Consider the following 7566-nt stretch of genomic DNA (forward strand, 5'->3'; position numbering starts at 1 on the left):
GGAAAGAGTTGAGGAGATTTCAGATAAATTGACAAGTCTTAGTTTAAATGGGAACAGAGATTCAGATGATACAGCTCCACTGCTATTTGAAGAAACCGAAGAGTTCCAGAACATAAATAAACATGTTGAAAATCAAGGAAAATTTAATGAACGCGTTAAAAGGGAATTTGAGGCGTTAACGAAAGCAAGTTAAACAAATTGAAAGCGAAATCGGAGGAAAAGACAGTAGAAGAAATTTAGAATCACAGATAGCAGAGGGTATTGAAGAAAATAATTTATTTCATTTACGAGATGCAACAAGAGAGCGCCAGGCGTGCGAACTTGACAATAATCGATAATCGGAGTGGGACAGACGCGGTAGGTCTTTGTCGCCACGAGGCGAAAACTTTGACTATAAACACTTTTTAACTGTTCGGATATTTAAGATCTTTCGCAATTCTAAGAATGACATACATCCATGTTCATGGTTAGATCAATTTATGTACGCACTTCCGCCAAGTTGGCCACTAAGTCACAAACTGGAATTTATGTGCGGCTGTTTGGGTCCTCAGGGGATTCACTACACTAAGTGAATATGTGCTGTAGCGTGCACAGGGCCCCGAGCTGTAGTGGTGCTATTTCCCATTTAGTTTTCTGCACTGCTGCCTACTCCTTTACTATTCTTTGTATCTATCAAAAACCTCTTCAACTATCAATCTATCTAGAAAAGGAGTCGGTAAAGATGTGACTATTTTACCAAAAAGTAATTTCGAAAATTACCGTTTGGACTTACTGTATCTTCAGCAGCATTCATTCGTAGTTTAAACGAAATTTTACCTGCTTATCATCGTAACAATATTACTCCATATGTTGACGATATTCCTATTGTTAAACGTTCTTGAAGTGAGCATAACAAAATTTTGAATTCATTATTACGTATTTTTGCTGGAGCTGGCATTACAGTAAACTTGGAAAAATCTGAATTTGGTCGTTCTCAGGTGAAATTTCTTGGTCATATTATTTCTACAGAAGGTATTCTTCCTGATCCAGTGAAACTAGACGCTATTCGTAATTATGCTGTTCCTACAACAAAACGTGATGTTCGTAGTTTCCTTGGTGTCTGTGATTTTCTTAGACGCTTTGTTAGATTGGACAATTTGGCCACACCTCGTTTATGTGAACTACCTGGAAAGAATTCTAATTGGTGTTGGGATGAGGAAGCTCAATCAGAATTTGAACAACTTCGTGATGCTTTAGTTGCTGCTCCACTTCTTTCACACCCGGATTTATCTAAAGATTTTTGTTTGACGACGGACTCATCATACAAAGACCTAGGTGCACACTTATTTGAAGAGATAGAAGAAAACGGCGTTGTAGTACAGAAAACTATTGTATTTGGAAGTCGTGTTATCTCTACATCAGAAAAGAATTATTCGAATACGGAACTTGAAGCTTTGGCTGTTATTTGGGCTTTCACAAAATTTCGCATATCTTTGTATGGCAGACATACTAAGGTTTGCACTGATTATCGAGCTCTGGAATTTCTTATGTCAACAAAATTAACTCATGGAAGATTGTCACGATGGGCGTTGTATCTACAGGAATTTGATTTTAGTATTGTTTACATACAGGGTTCTTCAAATATTGTTGCTGATGCTTTATCACGTGCACCTATGGGTTTGTAACAATGTGCTGAGGAGGACTTCAAAGAAAACAATTATTGTTTGATGTACATTCAAGGTATTGCGTTTGAAGGTTTTATTTCGTCTTCGCTCCAGGACATCGCTAAGGAGCAGAACAAGGATCCAATCTGGAAGGACATTAAGGAGAATTGGAGGAGAAAGGAAAGCGTAGCGATTAGACAGTATTATTTAGTTCGCAATGATATTCTTTTTAAACGAAAATCGGTTGACAACATTGTTTGGTTAGTTTAAATTCCTGATGAGTGGGTTAATAAATTGATTTGGTATACACATTTCAGTTATGCACACTTTAGTCCCAGAAAATGCTTTCATAAATTACGAGAAAATTGCTACTTCAGTAATATGGAAAAATGTATTCGATTTGTTCTTGCCAAATGCAAATTATGTCAAAAGGCTAAGCCGCCAACTATTTCTCACAGAGCACCGTTGTTTCCTATCATTCCAGCGAAATTAAAGGAGATGGCCGCAGTCGATTTGTTCGGTCCAGTGGTTCGTTCTACTAATGGTTTTGCGTACATTTTGGTAGCAGTGGAACTGACTTCAAAATATGTGTGTTTTACACCTTTACGCAAAGCAACAGCTCGTTCGGTATCTAATGCTTTAATCAAACATTTTCTTTAAAAAGTGGGTCATGTTGATAAAGTTATATCAGATAATGGATCACAGTTTCGCTCTAAAATTTGGCTTCGTACTCTACGGCGTCGTAAGATTAAACCAATTTTCATTTCACTTTTTCACCCTCAATCTAACGCTTCACAGAGATGGATGAAGGAAATCAATAAATTGTGTCGACTTTATTGTCATCAGAATTACAGAACGTGGGATCAGTACCTTCACATTTTTTAAAACATTCTGTATGAACTCCCTAATGATTCAACTTCTTTACCGCCTATATTGATATTAAAAAATAAAGCACCGACAAATCGCGTTTCTGAAATCGTTCCTTTTCTGCCTACACGGTAACTGCGGCATTCTGAAGTTGTCAACCTGGATCTACAAAATATTGCATCTGCGGCTGCTAGAAGAGAGAAATCAGGTAAACGTCCTGGTCGTTTAAAAACCTTGTCAGTTGGTCAAAAGGTGTTAATTAAATCTCATCGTTTGTCTCACAAAGGAAAAGGCTTGTGTCGCAAATTTTTTCTGCTTTATAACGGTCCATATAGAGTTCGCCAAATTTTTCATGATAACACCGTCGAAGTAGAAACTCTTAAATCACGGCGCTCTAATGGAATACATCATATATCGAATGTTAAATTTTTGTGGAATGACATACTTTTGAGAAATTAACAGTTACACGTAAACACGCAGAGAATACAAGGATACCGCGCCGTGTTCTGGCGGCGGTACATACTCAAAGCAACAGTCAAGTCTGCGCGCCGCACAAGGCAGTCGTTGACCGCAAACAATTACTTCCTACGTCACGCGTACCTACAGCTGACCGAGCGCTCAGTGCGAATGCACTGACAGCCGTAAACAAATACACAGTCTAATTTCTCCGATTAAATTCAGTATAAAGCTATAGTGACTTGATAAATTATGTTATTAATCTTCAGTTTTTTTCAGGATACAGTTGTACAAAATATTTAAGAACTTCAGGTAAATTCTGTGTGTGTCCGACGTTAAGAGGACTTGCTATCGAGAAAATTTCAGGAAGAATGTAATTTCGAAGAAGAAAGTAATAAAATAAAAAGGTAACTATTAATTGAGTTTATTTTTCAGGTACCATATTTCTACTTAGGTATGTACTTTATACGTAATTTTCTGCTCGCGATTACGTGATTTATACTTTGTGTTAACTGGTTTTGACAATGATTGATTAATGAACAGGGTTGTTACTTATGTATATTATGCATCGCTTGGCTGCTCTGTTTTTTCACTGATGTCATATTTTTTTTATTATGTGCCTGCTGTGCTTATTTATTTAAATTATGAATTATCACCTCATTAGTTGTGCTGATATGGCTATGTATGTGAGTCATACTTTGTGATTTATCTGCTTGCGCCTTCATGTTTACTTATTAAGATCACATATGAACATTTATTTGCTTATGCTGGTATTATACTAATGACCTGATTATTATGTAAGATATATACTTGCTGCCTTACGTATGGATTGCATATTTACACATTTCTGTTTTGTTATCATCACTACTCTTTAATTTGGTATATAGAAACGCTGATATACTGTGTACTAACATGGAGTTTAGGTCACACTATGGTATTAATTATAGATTGTTCGCTTGGCAGAGCCTCGTTGTAGGGATTGTGCTACGTCTACTTGTTGACATTCTGTTCTCTACTGGTTTATTTACTCGCTATTGCATGTTTTGCTTACGCTCAGTGCTTTATATTTTAAGATAAGAAAATGAACTGCTATAATTCTACGAATGACATTGGTACAAGAAACTTCATTGAATTCACATGAGCTGGAGGTTTTATGGAGGCTGTATAAATTTATGCTAATAGAAAGGAAGCTAATGACATGAAATAAGAACACTAGGTTCAGATCATTGACAGTTATTACACTGCATTCTTCGTGAGCAATTTAAATAGCACGTGACACTTGACACACAAAAAAAAAATATATACTCCACATGTTTGCTTCTGTTTTGCCATGATTCTTGAAGTGATGTACACACTGTGAAATATTACGATTTATTCATTCAAATTCTTATGTAATCATTCATACTCCGTACTCGTACTTACTTACTGAAAGTTATTCAAAGTGAAGGCTGTTAGAGGTCATGTATGCATTTCTTTTATTTAATGATGGACAAGGTTACTAAAATGTATTTTATAATTCATAATGAGTAGAAGATTTGGGTCAGGTGGATTACACAGAGGTTGTGTGTACACATTGTGTCTTCGGATTGTATGGGATGATGAATTGAAGTTTGCACTAGGATTTTATCTGTATTTGTTCGAGGAGACTGACTAGAGGAAAGAATTGTTATGGAAGTGAAATGATATTGGTAATAAGGTTTATATGTATCGACGTATTGAAGAAGTATTATTGAGGTATTGAGATTGTGTGATGTTGATGATTATTGGAGTTTTGGTGGACAAGAGGTAAGGTAAATGATATTGATGATAAGGTTTATATGTATCGACATAAGAGGTATTATGGAAGTATTAAGATTATGTGATGCTGATAATTATTGGAGTTTTGGGGATAAGAGGTAAAGTAAGTGAGGCGCATAATTTTTTGTTGTTGTTTATATGGAACAAGGAGGATGAAGATGGCAGACTAGAACACTCAAGAGGAAGGAAGATTGTCTACACACACACTTTGTTAAATCAATAAGCAGTATATACTATTTTTTGGAGTGAGGAAGTATTTGCATATCTTGGCACTCTGACAGTTGTTCAGCAACCGTACATTTTGATTTGGCTTGGCGAACATTGGTCTTGACATGATGACTATGATGTTGACTAACTATTATTGACTGTTATACACTGTTGCCACTACTACTTGATACACATGTTGAACATCAAATTTTGACAGAATTGCATTTACACGGTTAACACTATTCAGTTACAAAGATGAGTGAGTGTGTTTTGTGTGTTTTCCTTTCCTAATCCCAAATAATTGGTACCGACCTACGTCCTAAATATTATTTTACTTGTTCGTTGTGGTTTGCACCGACACCCATAAATATTATAGGTTTACTGATATTTGTGTATTTGTAATAGTTAATATGACAATTATCTGATATCATTTGTGTGTTTATTATAATTTGTATGTTTAGTATAAGGGCATTGATAATAATTGGAAAAGTTTAATTTCTGCTGATGAACTCTGAAGAACTGTTTAATTATTGATAGTGAATATCATGGACTGTTACCTGCACTTGTTCAACATTGATTGGTGCCACCTGGATGTTTAATTTCTGCTGAGGAACTTTGATGATATTATGGACTGTTACCTGCACCTGTTCAACGTTATTGGGTGCCACTGATGGAACTGCTTCCACTGAAATGATGTCACTTGTTGCTGTCTGCATCTGTCAACATTGCTGGGTGCCACGGATGGGACTCCTTCTACTGAAATGATGTCTCTTGTTGCTGTCTGCACCTGTCAACATTGCTGGGTGCCACTGATGGAACTGCTTCTACTGAAATGATGTCACTTGTTGCTGTCTGCACCTGTCAACGTTGCTGGGTGCCACTGATGGAACTGCTTCTACTGAGATAATGTCACTTGTTGCTGTCTGCACCTGTTCAACATTACTGGGTGCCACTGATGGAACTGCTGCTACTGAGATAATGTCACTTGTTGGTGTCTGCGCCTGCTCGCCATTGCTGGGTGCCACTGTTGGAGCTGTTTAAATACTGCTGATGAAATGTTATGGGACTGCTATTTGCACCTGTTGACCTTTGTTCGGTGCTACTGTTGGAACTGTCAGCTACTCTGAGAAGTGCTGCTTGTTTATTGAACTACTGAAAAGATTTTATGTGAATATTTGTATAAACTGATTTTTTGTGTGTTTACTGTTTATGAAATGTTATGAGACTCTTACCTGCACCTATTCGTCATTGCTGGTGCCATTGATTGAATTGTTTAACCATTGTGACAAATGATACTTGTGTAAACTATTATGTAAAATCACATGTATGCAAGCATTTGTATTCCTTACTGTAATTTATATATTTGGTTACTGAAGGGTCAGTGCAAAGCCAAAATTTATTTAGTTATGTGATATTTACTTATTAATATCATCTTTTACTTTTGTCTGTATTTTTTGGACGAATTTGGTGGTATTTTCACCACCAATGCTGGCAAAAATACCATCAAATTCTAACCAGTGGAGGAGGGGCATATGAAAGCTGGCTACACTGAGTCACACCGCCAGAGATTGCGTCAAAGATTATTACTCCGCGCCTCCACTCGTGCAGTAGTAGTTCAGAGGTTGCTGTGGGCAGAGCTTGTTGAGAGGATGTCGAGAGCAGTACTAGTTCAGAGCATGTCGTGTGCAGTTGTTGTTCTGTTGGGCGAGAGAGTAGATGCTGTTCGGTTGGTGTAATGTATAAATGGAAGATGTTGCAATGATCACAGTGTATTTTTCGTCAATATATATGGAGGTACCACAAAAAAATTAATTTCACATTTCCTTAGTGACAATGCCTCTTGGTCACAGGTTCATTTAACAAAGCATCTGGCTCGTGTTCATGTATTCTGGTTTTTCAATTAGTTCATTGTAAATGGTGTTTAAAATATCTCGTCGTATTGAGGAAGAACCGTGCCAGATACATGTACGTTGAATCACACTACCACACATAGAACAGTTACACTTGTGCTTTGTTGTTTCGTAGCTTTTATAGTTGCTGGGGACTTAATTAATCAGTTGCGTTAACGGAAATTTCCCTTCATTCTTTATTGTTATTTTATGCAGTCAGATTGCGTGCTAATACTACTCAGGGCCAACTGGTTACGAAGGAGACACACAGCTACTGAAATTATTGCATTTTAATAATTAAGCCGCCATACAACTGCAATCCCTTCTTGGAGGAGGATGGCTGCGCCAATGTGTTCCATAGCTGCCGGGGCGGCGTACGTCTCGTATCCATAACACCCGGACCAAGTTGCTGTCCTGTCCTTGTAAAAGCGCCATGTCGATGTCCGCTGCTCTTTGCGTGTTACGGAGCAGTTGTAGTTTAACGTAGAAGCCGATATTATTAGTGTTGACGGTAGCTAATCGGTACGCCTAATGGTTGATCCGTGCTGTCGATAGGATCATAGCTGGTGAAGATTGTCGTGGTGGATTCTGGAAATCCACAGAAGTCGCAGGAGTCGCCGTAGAAACATCCCAAATTTTAGTGTTGGTCTAACGGAGGAACAGATCGCATTTCCGCATCGGGTAGAGGTGGGAAATTCGTGTCATCC

This window comes from Schistocerca nitens, chromosome 8 (genome assembly GCF_023898315.1).
Source record: "Schistocerca nitens isolate TAMUIC-IGC-003100 chromosome 8, iqSchNite1.1, whole genome shotgun sequence".
Classification (NCBI taxonomy): Eukaryota; Metazoa; Arthropoda; class Insecta; order Orthoptera; family Acrididae; genus Schistocerca; species Schistocerca nitens.